This window comes from Carassius auratus, chromosome 25 (assembly GCF_003368295.1).
Source record: "Carassius auratus strain Wakin chromosome 25, ASM336829v1, whole genome shotgun sequence".
Taxonomy (NCBI): Eukaryota; Metazoa; Chordata; class Actinopteri; order Cypriniformes; family Cyprinidae; genus Carassius; species Carassius auratus.
This window is the reverse complement of record NC_039267.1, coordinates 565,506-580,185: the sequence shown is the minus strand read 5'-3', so window position 1 is coordinate 580,185 and position 14,680 is coordinate 565,506. Positions and strand designations below refer to the sequence as shown.

Genomic DNA, 14,680 nt, shown 5'->3' with positions numbered 1-14,680 from the left:
TTTACTAACAGTATATATATATATATATATATATATATATATATATATATATATATATATATATATATATATATACATATATACACACACACACACACATGTAAGTGTAATTATGAAATATGTCATATATAATATTACGATACTGGTGAAATTATATGCATGGAAATATATTTTCAGTCTGGAGATGTGTAGTCTTGGGTTTGTTGCTGTGGATATTATATTTTTAGATCTCAGTGAATGGACTATTCTGTTCCTAAAAAACTATGTTGTGAAACATAAAGCATATCCTTTAACCCACATTTGGGCAGCCCTAAACAGAATCTTGAGGAAAACATTTTCCTGGATACTTTTGAGAGGTCATTTGGTGGGCATTTGTTTTGAAGACCAATCTGGCATATGATTTACAGTAGCATAACACAGATTTTTTAAAGTATAAATAATTTAAGAACTAATTTTATACCTGCCTTTCACCTCTTTTTCACCAAGTCCTTTTAATGATAATAAAAAAAAATCTTAAATCTTCAGTCAGGCCACACCCAGTTCATAATTTTCAAAATAAAATTCTTCAAATGTTTAGATGTATATCTCATCCCTCGCTTTTGTCCTTCTCCTCATGAGAAGGACATTTATCCTGGATTTTCCCCTTATTCCTAGTGGGATAAACCAATCCCAAACTTCAGCAATCAGCAGGTGGTGGAGCAGAACATGTTGAGACATGCATAAACACAATAACAGCAGAGGAAGAAACTCATCAAATTACGCTTCATTTGATTCTCTCATACACTACCAGACTAATAGATAAGATAAGTGACATTAGATAGAGATAATAACCGATTAGATAATTATTTATCATATCATATCATATCACATAGGCTGCTACATTAACAATCATGTTACTTTTTTTTTTTGCTGTCACTGTATCTTTAAGAAATCTTGCCTTGTGTTCAAAGTTCCGCGGTGAGTGTCAACACGAAACATGTGTGTGAAACAAGGAAGTCAACTTATTATATTTTACACATGTAAACGCATCAGATAAACATAACACTTTGCTTCTGTAAATGATAGAGTTATAGAATGCGCGAGACCGGATATTGTCTTAAGCGTTACAGACTAACGTTACGTTACGTCCAACAAGAATAACGCGCCCAAACTCCGCATTGTGAGTGTTTATCTCCGAATTAAGTGATCATTCAGTTAGTTTGGTACTTGTTAACATGATACATCATTTATTATTCTGTATAAAGGTTGAGTGAAGTCTGTAATCGTTGTTACACACTTGAATGCAGCTGTGATGTGGTTTTTAGCCCACAGTGAAATGAATGTATGGTGTCTTTACAGTGATTTACCATGGGAACTATTTACCTCTAAACAGCGCAGATAATGCAGCTATTGTTACTAAACACAATAAGCTGTTATTGTACCCACCACTAGTCAAATTAAAATTTTACAAAAAAAAAAAAATGAGTAAAGGCAGTAATATTGCAGTAATATATATAAGATACTTATATATATATATATATATATATATATATATATATATATATATATATATATATATATACATACATGTATGTATGTATATATATATATACATGTATGTATGTATATGTGTATATATATATATATATATATATATAGTATCTAGAATATATTACTGCTATTTAGATATATTTAATTTACATATTTATGTATGTATACACTGAAAATATATATGCAATATTATGTATGTATATATATATATATATATATATATATATATATATATATATATATATATATAATTGTGTTTAATATGAATAGATTTTTAAAAAGGTAATTATGCATTGACAAAACATATTTTTTTTATTATTTTTCAGTAGTGGTGATGCTCAATTGCTGATCTTCAATTTTGCTGACTGTGAAGTTCATTGGTACGCTTTTACTGATTGTGAGCTTTTCCAATTAACACTTTCTTTTTCTCTAAAAGATGTTTTGTCTCTCCGGTGGATGGGCTTGTCTGAGCATGGCCGCCCAGCCTAGAGATGTGACCCCACTGCGGTGCTGGAAAGATGAAGACGGAGGTGCCAGATTCATCTCTCCTTCAATTTCCTCACTATATGTTGTTTGTAGGAGGAGCTGAAAAGAAAAAGAAAAACCGGAATAGATGGAGAGAGAGGAGGATAAACAGGCAGGGGAGAAAGTGTGGCTGGCCACGTCTGATAAAGAAAGAGAATAAGGAGGACGTATTGGTGGTTTTTCAGCTGAAAGAGGAGCGATGATGGGGGCGGACGTGGGTCTGGTTTTACCAGGTTTCGTTGGGAGCTCACAGTTGGAGGAAAGTCCACCGTTTGGACTTTCTCTTTCCTCTGACCACACAGACACCTGGGCTCCGTCCGTCTGGTCGTCCTCTTCCTCCTCTCTGGCCTGTCTCTCTCCTCCTCTTCCTCCTTCTCTGGGGCTGGATGGTGTGCTGGCAGAGCAGCGTCTGGTTCTGGAGGAGAGGTTCTCCCTGTGTTCTGGGAGTGTGCTCATGAGCGGATGAGAGGCCTGCAGTACCTCAGACTGGGATCAGAGGACGAGGGGGCGCTAGAGAGAGCACTGAGTGTGCTGCCCCGACTCACACAACTGCGCTCTCTGACTATCAGAGGTACACAAACACACACTAACTAATGATTCAGAATAATAATATTAGTCTGTCTAACCTTTTTCACACGTTTGTTTCTGTCTCAAGGACACCGTTTCCATGACCCTCAGGGTGAGCCTCTCCCGGGGCTGCTCTCCTCTCTTCCTGACTCTGTCTCTTCACTCTCTCTCCTCGTTCACCTTGATCTCTCCTTCAACCGTCTCTCCTCTCTTCCTCCTTGTCTCCTGTCTCTCTTTCATCTCTCTGAGCTGCTGCTGTGTCATAATCGGCTGAGGGGTCTGCCGGAGGGTCTGGGAGCGCTGGTGTCCCTGCGGCGCGTGAGTCTGCTGGGGAACAGGCTGGTGGATCTGCCCCGGGGTGTGGGCCTCCTCTGCAGGCTGGAGGAGCTGGACGTGTCCTTCAACCAGCTGGAGAGACTTCCAGATGAACTCGGCCAACTTCAGGACTTACAGAAACTAGAGCTGTCCAATAACAGGCTCAGAGCGCTGCCGGAGACTCTGGGTGAGGAACACACACACACACACACAAGATATATTTTTTTCTTTCTACATGTTATCTCTTTCAGCCCGTTTATGTTCATATAAACTAAAGCATGCAGTTGCATAAAAAAACAATAGAATAAACATCATTCAATGTAAATTTTAATAATCGTAATTAATTACAATTTCAAAGGAAAAATTGACAATTATGATTATTGGCATAATCGTGCAGCCGTGCATGATGCTATCTTTGTGTCAGAAATGGTTTTATGCTATGCCAACTGCTTTTTCTAAATGAGATTTCAGATTTCAAACCTGGTATTTGTGACATGTCTGATGGCTCGTTCTCTCTCTCAGGGTCTCTCCGCTCTCTGAGGAAGCTAGTACTCCAGAGTAATGATCTGAGGAGTGTTCCTGAATGTTTGCGCTCCCTCCCGCTGCTCGACAAACTGGACTTGAGGAACAACCCGCTGGGTCGACCGCTAACACCCCCACGGATCACCGTGGTCACTGTCAGCTCTCACTGATGCTGCTTTAGTCCAGCTTATGTTACATTATTATCATGAAATGTTTATCAAACAAATATGACCTTTATCAAGCATATGACTATTATGACGGCCTAGACAGACAAGCATATGAGTATTATGTTTTTATAATATAATGTATTCTGGATGGTATTTTTTTGCATTGGTGTATGATGAAACCTGTACAAACTAAGCCTGTTTGATCCCATTGACATTATTTGTGTTTTAAAGTTCTGGAAGAATCTGGGATCCCAGAGCTGCACCTCTGATTTCATCAACACAGGTGAACTGAGCTTACCTTTGTTTATCATTCAGAAGTATGGGGCGGTTTTAATGATTTTAAAAGACTTTGGTATTATGGTCACCAAGGCTGCGTTTATTTAATATAGTTACAATTTAAAATAACTGTTTTCTATTGTAGGATATTGTAAAATGTAATTTATTTCTGTGATGCTAAGCAGTATTTTCAGCATCATTACTCCAGTCTTCAGTGTCACATGATCTTCAGAAATCATTTTAATATGCTGTTTTGCTGCTCAAGAAACATATGCTTCATATTTTTTCTGGAAGCCATTATCATTTTTGAATGATGAAATCTTAAAAAAAAAAAAATAGAATGCAGTGTTAGGGTAAAAAATTAAAAACAGTATGAAGTAAACATTCTATAATGCTAGTTCCAAACTCTCCTCTGTCCATCAGTTTTCAAGTGTCACCTGCTGGCTGTCACGTGTTCCGTCCTGGAGGGGCGGAGCTCTTGTTTCCACGGAGATGCGTAAATGCAGTAACACATCTCCAGTGGGCGGAGAGGAGACCAGACCGGAAGTGGGTGTGGCTAGATGAGCATGACATCCTGTTGAGTCGACAGCTGGAGCTCCGCCCACACGGAGCCACATTTGAGAGGGTTATCATTTTTGTTTATCAAGCTTTTTTAATGACGTCTTTCCATGATTAAAACACTGATTGAGTAATTATGTGAGGCATGATTTGTTAATTTATGTTTGTTTTGCGTTAAAACTAGTTGTAAAGAATAATGGATGATTGCACTTTTCGGTACGAATATGTGTACAGTTACACACCTATATATATATATATATATATATATATATATATATATATATATATATATATATATAATATTAGAGGTGGGCATAGATTAATTTTTTTAATCTAGATTGATCTCACTGTGATCTTGAAATTAATCTCTCAAACTCCCAGCATGCACTTCCTTCAGCCAATCAGAGTGCAGATTCCTCTTCCACCTGGAGTGACTGGTATTGCATCACATTCACACTTCACTTCTTTCCAGGAAACGGTTTAATTGTTAAACCGAGCAGATCGTAAGCTTATTAGAGTCTCGTTCATGCCTGAGAGATTTAAGTTCACAGACATTAATGCTGTTCAAAACAAATGAGGAATGTGTACAATGATGTCTCCATCTTCAACACTGTTGTTTTAGCATTTAAAAAAAAAGTTTATTTTCAGATGTTGAACTTTTTTATTAGTTAAACTCCTTAGATGTAAATTTGTTGTTTAAACTACCCCTAGATTTTAAGTTAATCTTTTATATTTTAACAGCACATTTGCATGTTTTCTGATGTTAATTCATGGTCACATGAAGTCAAAGTAAACAGAAAAAAAAAAAAAAACTCTTTTTAATCATAATAGTGTTTCAGTTCACATTATATTCGCACTAGGATTTTAAAAACCCAGTCAAACTGAATAATAATCATAACATTTAAGTAATTATTATTATTATTATTATGTTTGACTCTAATTATAAAAATGAATATTTGATCATAATTGTAATCATTTTAATTGTACACGGCAAAGTTATACTTTTATACTGCTCTTTATCTTTAGTGTTTATTTAGCCAAAATATTAGTGTACTGCATATTGCACAGTATATACTTTTACTGCCATTTTTAAAAAATAAATATAAAAGAAAAAGTGTGTGAAACTATTTTAAATTATGTGTTTAAATTATGTAATGTAGCAATTTAAAATTACTACATCATATGCTTAATTTAACGAAAGGTGTCCAATTTTAAAAATACAGTTGTTATATTGTTATATAATTGTTAGATGTTATATTGTTTGTCATAATTTATTGTCTAAGAGCCTGATTACATCTGGTCATGCATTTTCGCTGATCGGATATATATCTGATTTGTTCAAATAGTTTTATTTACTCTTGGCCACATAAATGTGTCTCTGCAAAACAGATAGAAATCGAATGTACAATTCCCCCGCTATATGCAAATTTAGGATTACATTTTATTGATAAAAGCAATAGATATGCACTGCATTTTATTCATCATCAGCTAATTTAAAGATCAACTGGAGAGAGATCAGCACTGGAAAGCAACTCAGAATCTCATCAGCTAGTCATGTTTATTATTTTAACGTTTTGGGAGGAGTCAAATTGTGTGTAACTGTGTAATGTAACAAACAAAACAGTGTGTATTGCAGATGCATGTTTTAGCTTTGTGTGTGTATGTGTGTGTGTTTAGGACACATGGTGGACATGTCCCGTTTGCACCTAATGCACGGTGACCCCACGGCCCACACCTGGACTGACATCACCGCTCAGGTGTCGCTTCAGGTCACGCAGATCTACGTCCTTTTCTCCATCACAAACTTCTCATGGTGAGCGTCTATAAACACATAAAGTGAACCCATACAGTCTGTCATGTATTAATGCTGTCAATCAATAAAAAAAAATCACTAATCAGTCACACATTGTGATTAATCCCACCTACATTAATATTCAAGTTTTAAAATATATTGCTGTTAATTTTATTTTCTTCAAATTAATGAAGCGCTAATTTTGAAAGCACTATACAGTGAAATGTGACATATTATACCTAAAAATTCTTCATACAGTGGACTACCAGTAAAATTGATAAATATTTAAGAAAAAATATTATTCAGACACTTTGACCTGACCATGTTCTGCTTAAGTGTTTTTTCTTCAATTGGTAATGCAAACTTTTTACACCACAGTCTGAACAAAATGAAGCATCGCTTGGTAAGTGGTTGACCTAAATTGGTATTATCTAATTGTGCATTTAAATTTTACAGCTGACAGATATTCAACCTAATTCATTTGTGTGACAGTCTAAGAGAAGGATGATTTTATCAAGATGAATTTGTTAACGCTGAATTTTTGTCATATTTTATTACCATTTTCCAAGCTATAGCGAATATACTGTTAATGTGAGAAATGTTGAAGATGTCTGAATAAATTTTCGTCTGACTGTATATGTGTCTGTGTGTGTGTGTGTTCAGGTACTGGTTGTGGTACACAGGTGTGTTTGCGGGGTCGTCAGGAAAATGTATCACCGCTTGAAACAGTTCCGGGTTCGATTTCTGGCACTACAGAGAAAAAACGACCCAGAGCAAGTTCTGCTGCAGTGCCTGCCATCGGACAGGGTGAGAGTATGAGCTCATTTGAGGGCTTTCATGCTATCTTGAATTTAAGGTGCTCTGGGGGAGGCATACTAAGTCAAAAGAGTTCAGCCTTGAGTCTCTGTGCTTACAAGGGGTTTAAACTAGTGCTGGGCGATGATTAATCGCGATTAATCGCATCCAAAATAAACTTTTTTGTGTACTTAATATCTGTGTGTATACTGCGTATATTTATTATGCATTTATAAATATGCACACATGCATGTATACATTTAAGAAAAATATATTGTTTATATATTAAATTAATGTATATTTAATATAAATTACATGTAATTACATGTACTAGTTTCTAAATATATACTCTGTGTTTGTGTCTTTATATATGCATAATAAATATATAGAGTACACACACACACACACACACATATATATATATATATGTTATGTACACAAAAACTTTTATTTTGGATGCGATTAATCGCGATTAATCGTTGCCCATGACTAATTTAACCCTGTAAAGCCTGACACATTAAAAAAATGGCAGAAAATTATATATTTTTGGAAATTAGATGTTTATTGAGCCTTTAATCAAAATAATAAAAAAAAAATTTGCCAATTCATTTTGTTTATGATATATTTTTTGTATCACATTTGATACATCAGGCTTTAAGGGAACGTTTTGCTTACAACAGTTCAGATTTTAGATACAAAAAATCTATTATGCCTTTAACAGTTTGAAAACATAGAACATTTTAGGCAGTTTTTCTCTCTTTTTTTTACATAGATCTTTTTTCCAGTCCTTTTATTTCACTTTGTGGTAGTCACGAAAGCAGTTTCTGTCTTTGTTCAGGCAAAGATGCACCTTACACTTCTTACAGTACACATGTGAGAAGTGATTGTTGGTGCAATGCTTGCAACTTTCTCTATCTCTTTGGCAGTTGTGTTTACTGACTTACCCTCTTTTTGTATGCTGTACATATTTGTTTGTTCTGCCGTTTCCTGTAGCATTTCATCAGTGACAAACTGTTTGAAATACATGTATGGAGTCCAGTTACACCTGTCTTCTGTCCCTTCCTCATCAGATGCAATGAAATCGACAGATGGAGGTTGAAATTGTTTTTATCTCCATCTGTATTCTTAATTTTTTGCATTATCCTTCACCGACTGCTTTTTGACAGTTGTTGGGATCTCAACTTCTATGCTGCTCTGGACTACACTTTCGACTTGATAATCTTCTTCATCACTGGTGTCTGAACTTCCATTATCATGCATGGCCTGAGGAATCCATTCCTCATCATCCTCCTCCTCCTCCTCCTCTTCCTCTAACTGCTCTAGGTCACTTGAATTGCCATCCATTATTATGTCGATTACATTTTGAAGATGCTTTTTTTTTCTCTTTTCTTCCTCTAATCTTTTTGACATCTAAAAATACACATAAAAAATTGATGATTCCAGCATATTGATTATAATTTTAGAGGAATTGTTACTGTAAAAATAACCTAAATGTATTGTAAGATGACATTGTGGTAGGCATATTGTAGATTACATTAAAAAAAAAAAAAGTGACACGACTATTCAGGGATAAAGAACCTTATACCTGCAGTTTCAAATTTAATATGTGCATTTTTAACACAATATATATTTTAATATGACATTTCAGTCATTAATTGCCATTAATTGAATCATCCAAGTATTGTGTGTGTTTGCATTGTGGTAGTCATAAAGTATATAACATTGCTACAATTTGACATTACTGTTTAGACATAAAGCACCATTAATACCTGCAGTATCAAATTTGATACACAATTTCCAACACGATTTACTTGTAATTTAATGATTAAATTATTAAGTAATTATGCATTATTTCAATTCAGAAAGTGTTAAATTAATTATATCAGGCGCAATCCAATATAATTTTTTACCTTAACAACTTGAAATTAGCCTTTATTTTCCTGCCGAAAGCGTCTGGCTTGATCCAATCGCAGACGCCATTTTGAAAAGCTAAAAAATCACCCCTCTACTGCCTGCAGTACAGTGAAATTCCAGATGGCAGAATACACGTATCAAAATAGATACAACAGGTTTTCAAAGAAAGTATTGCTCTCACTGATTCAATATATGTCTTAGAAACTCGTGAATCAAATATGATACATGCGGTTTTAAAGGGTTAAACTTACAGGAAGTCAACCTATTAACTTGTTCATAGTTAAAGACTATGTACATTGAAGTAGGATACTTTATTTTTCTTTAAAATGACATGCGTTACCTTCATTAGTCATGGTTCTTGTCTCTCTTTAGGCTGAAAGCAGGTTGCTGTCTCTGTCGGAGCAGTATGAAGGGCCTCAGCCGTCGGAGTTGTGCGTCCTGCTGGAGGGAGAGCAGTTTTTTGCCGGTTTTGAGAGAGGCATTGACATCAATGCAGGTGGACACACACACAAACAGAAAACACTACAGCATACTATCAAAGATAATGAAATCACAATAATAGCTCAAGTTTATTTAGCGGATTGTAATTGGAATGTGTTTCCTCAGACCGTCCGGACTGTAAAGATGGCAGACTCTCATTCACCTTTTACTCTCATCTGAAGAACATTAAAGAGGTGCACGTGTGCCCGACCCACCCACAGCAGGGCACAGTGAGAGGGCAGGTGAGACAGGACTTGGGGTCGTTCAGGGGTCATAGTTGTTGGATTAGCCCAGTATTTCAAGTCAAAAGTAATGGAATAAGATGCGTGTCCGTCTAGGTGTCATTTTAACGCGGTGAAGTGCCCAGTGATCTTCCAGAGGAGGTGACGAGTAAAGAAAAGAAAATTTTCTCCATCACAAACTTCTCATGGTGAGCGTCTATAAACACATAAAGTGAACCCATACAGTCTGTCATGTATTAATGCTGTCAATCAATAAAAAAAAATCACTAATCAATCACACATTGTGATTAATCCCACCTACATTAATATTCAAGTTTTAAAATATATTGCTGTTAATTTTATTTTCTTCAAATTAATGAAGCGCTAATTTTGAAAGCACTATACAGTGAAATGTGACATATTATACCTAAAAATTCTTCATACAGTGGACTACCAGTAAAATTGATAAATATTTAAGAAAAAATATTATTCAGACTACAAGATCAAGACTCTGTCCCAAAGCACACAATGCTATATTGTGTTTTATAAGATATCTCTCCTGTAAGACCTTTGTTCATCTTCAGAACACAAATGAAGATATTTTTTATGAAACCTGAGAGCTTTCTGACCCTCCATAGACAGCAAAGAAATCGGTAAAATAGTCCATGTGACTAGTCCATTTTGTCAACTCAACAGTCACTTTTTGTGTGCAAAGAAAATAAGTGTGCAATAATAACATAATATATTCAGCAATTCTTCTCCCTGAGTTACTGGAGAGTACCCCAGAACGTAATCAGCATTGTTTTTGTTCAGTAGACAGCGTGGGCATGCTGAACATAAACAACGTTCACTTTTTATATTATATTATTACATTAAATTTTTATACATAAGAGTATAATTCATATTATATTATTATAATATAAGTGTATATTTTGAATTATTGTATAAGCATAAGAAAGTATATTTGTATTGTTATGTACTTAAATATACATTATGAAAGGAACACTCCACTATTTTAGAAAATAGACTAACTTTACAACTCCACTAGAGTTAAACAGTTGAGTTTTACTGTTTTTGAATCCATTCAGCCGATCTCCGGGTCTGATGGTAGCGCTTTTAGCTTAGCTTAGCATACTGTAGATCATTGAATCTGATTAGACCGTTAGCATCTCGCTCAAAAATGACTAAAGAGTTTCTATATTTCTCCTATTTAAAACTTGACTCTTCTGTAGTTAAATCGTGTACTATGACTGACAGAAAATTAAAAGTTAGGATATTCTAGACTGATGTAACTAGGAACTACACTCTCATTAGGGCATAATAAACACATAACGCATCACCTGAAAATAGAAAATCGCAACTTTTCGTTTTCCGTCGGTTTTAGTACTTGATGTAACTACAGGAGAGTCAAGTTTTAAATAGGAGAAATATAGAAACTCTTTGGTCCTTTTTGAGGAAGATGCTAACGATCTAATCAGATTCAATGATCTATGCTAAGCTAAGCTAAAAGCGCTACCGTCAGACCCGGAGATCTGCTGAATGGATTCAAAAACAGTAAAACTCAACTGTTTACCTCTAGGGGAGTTGTAAAGTTAGCCTATTTTCAAAAATAGTGGAGTGTTCCTTTAAGCACTGCATGCAATTAAAGAAAATGGTTCCAGTTAAAATGCACAAATGAAATGCTTATTTGCAGCCTGCTAATGTATTAGAATCAACCTCGAGAAGCTGTAAGTGACTATTAACTAATGTTTAAAATCAAACACTTATTACAGTAGGTTTCCTTTTAGGTTAGGATGCTGCCTGTGTATCCCACTAGTGTTCCGAACATTGCTCTTAAACAAAAATGTCATGTTTGTATCACATATTTCGGTCTATAATGTAGCCTCTGACAGATGAATGAGTATTGTGTTGTCATGCGCACACACACAGAATGCAGACTGTGATGGGAGCATCTCTGGCGAGCTGAACCTGGGCGACCCGGAGAGCGGTTACCTGACACAGACTAACCTGCTGTCCATCTGCTTACGCATCAATCAAGAGTGGCAGAACATCGGCATCAACCTGGGCATCAGCTACAACCAGCTGGAACGCATCCGCAACCAACACAGGTGGGCATCAGATCAGAGCCAGCAGAGGGCCCTGCTATTCAGGACCAAACCTTCACTCTTTGTTACAGGACTGATTGACTCCAGGTTTACAGCTTGCATGTGATCTCCAGATCCCCTTAACAATTTCTGTGGCATTCAGTGATGCAATCATTTCAGTAATAAGAGGTTAGACAAAATGTACTACCAAAATAGGTTGTTGTTCACATTTATTGCAGCTTGTAATATTTGAATATTAATTAGATGCTGTGACTGGACATTCCTGGATTTAGAATCAAGCCTCATTAATATTCATGAGTTTTTGATATCTTAATTCCAGTTTTTCCATCACAGATGTGTTTGCGCTAGTGAAAAATCACTCATGATGAGAGAGAGAGAGGCAGTGTGAAAGGAATGAAGGCAGCAGTGGTTTTATGAGGGGAATGTGAGTGTTTTGTGTTGATGGTTCAGCCATCTGGGACTCTGCAGGAGACGGTACACACTCACACTCATGCATGCACGCTCAGTCTGTTCTGTAGTCTGTTCATCTTTTTGTCTTTAATGTCTCTCAATTCAAGTTAAATGACATATATTATTATAGATCAATAAGCAAAAAAGCAATCGTTAATTAAAAATACAAAGCAATGCCAGTCACAAAATAAGGCACAAAATGCATTTATTTCAAGGTGTATGTCATGACATTTCTTCTTGTTTTTCATTTCAAGGCATATTTAATGCCATATTTTCTGTCAGTTTTCATTATAAATGAATACTTTAATTCCTATTCCTTTTATTTACACGCTTTATTAACTTAGTTTTTTTTTTTTATATGCAAGAAACTGTTATCTCCTAATTCTCATTACTCTTATACTGCCAGAAGATTCTCTTTCAATACTCCCATTATTTTTTTAATGGGAATAAAAGTAATAATATTAAAACATTTACATTACATTTACATTTATTAGCTGACGCTAATAATGATAATAATAATAATGTGTGTGTATGAAATTTTAACATCTATATTATTTTGTGTGTTTGTTATTTTAGTATTTTTTTAGTATTACTTTTAATTCATATTTTTTGATTTGTTATATTTTCCATTTTCTTTTTTATTTTAGTTAAGTTTTAATAATTGTGTTGCGTGTTTTTTGTTGTTAATTATTTTTTAAATATATAATTTATAGTATTTTTATCTTAGTTTTAGTTATTTTAATACATCAAATTGAGAAATGTTTTCTTGAAACACTAAAAAGAGAAACCATCTGAAATAAAATAAGATTTTCTAATACTTTATTTCATTTCTGTTATACTTTTTTTTTATTTTAAGTAACAAAAATAATTTTTTTTTTTTGTTTTTAATGATAATGACCTTGATGCAGTTTTTTTTTTTTTGATTATGTCAATGAAGTCTATAATTTAGGAATTAAAGGTGTTAAGAACTCAATGCAAAAGATTTGTTATTTAGATTCGTGTTAAATTTTAGTTTTATTTATTTATTGCAACATTTCATATATTTAATTGTTTATTGTAAATAAATATATAAATTATCATAATTTTCTATTATTTATTCATTACTTTTGTTATATAATCATTATTGATAATATCATAATCATATTAGCTTTAATTTTACAGTATATTTAATTTTGTTCATTTTGTCTCCTTATACTTTACTTGAAAAAATTCAGACAGATCAGATCGTTTTAGTAACAGTAATAGTAGCAGTAATAGTTAAAGTAATAAAAATGAAATCTTCTTGTGTGTGTTTTCTCAGGGACTTTGGGGCCCAGGTGTTGGCGATGCTCTTTCATTGGGTGAGAGGGCAGCAGGGGGCGGGGCCTGGGGTGGTGCAGCGGCTGATGAAAGCACTGGTGGACAGTGGTAGGCGGGATTTGGCGGAGGAAGTAGAGGACATTGTGAATCTGGGGAAGAGGAAGTATGAAGAATCATTAAAGAGAGTGGGACTAGAGACAGCAGCCAGCTCTGCAGACCCTCAGTCCAGCTGACACACACTCACATTGTGACATATAAACTCCCACCAGCAGCACTGCAGACCAACAGTGACACACACACACACACACACACACACACACACACAGACAGTACAGTCTCTGGGTCTCAGAGCAGATTCAGTCTGTCTGAATGATGTCTTCATTAGATGTTTGTCTCTCTCTCCTGTGCCTCTCCAGCTCACATCGTCCAGCAGATGTGATTTATTTGTAGTGAGACACAATGCTGCACATGAGCCATCCGTACTTGTTACTTGTTCTTAGTGTTTTAACCAAGAAACAATCAAAAATATTTTTTATGTATGTGGGTGAATCCCACGCAGCCTCTAAATAAAGGTCATATTTCACCCTAAAATCAACTAAAAAATATGATTAATTTAACATTAACTTATATTCAATAAATAGTTATACATTTTGAATAAAGAAACTGAAGCTATTTTGGGATTTGGGATTGATATTATTCCTCCTTTCTTATTACTGAAACGCTCCCAGATGTTCCATCAGTTTTTTTTAAAGCCTGTGTCTGTGTATATTTACCTATTAATTTCTTATAATTATATATATATATATATATATATATATATATATATATATATATATATATATATATATATATATATATATATATATATATAATTATAGGAAAAATATAGGTACATGTACACATATATTTAATTATTACATGTAAAAATATATATGAAATTATTATGTTGGGTTTATAAAACAACAGTACTTTTTCACTTTTTCACTAAAATTATAAATTAAAGGCAAATACCACCCTATTGTACATGTTGTGAAATTTTAGTAATAAAAATAAAATCAGTTCACATTAAAATATTAAAATGTGATAAAATATTAAAATAATAAATCATGGGAAGTGTGTAAATGTATTTTATCTTTATACATTTTTGTGGTTATGAGAATACTG

The 14,680-nt window shown here is 34.4% G+C and overlaps 1 pseudogene; it reads left to right on the top strand.

Annotated features, from left to right (window-relative positions):
* Positions 1-936: 936 nt before the first annotated feature.
* On the top strand, positions 937-14,286 carry LOC113042791 (p53-induced death domain-containing protein 1-like; annotated as a pseudogene).
* Positions 14,287-14,680: the final 394 nt, after the last annotated feature.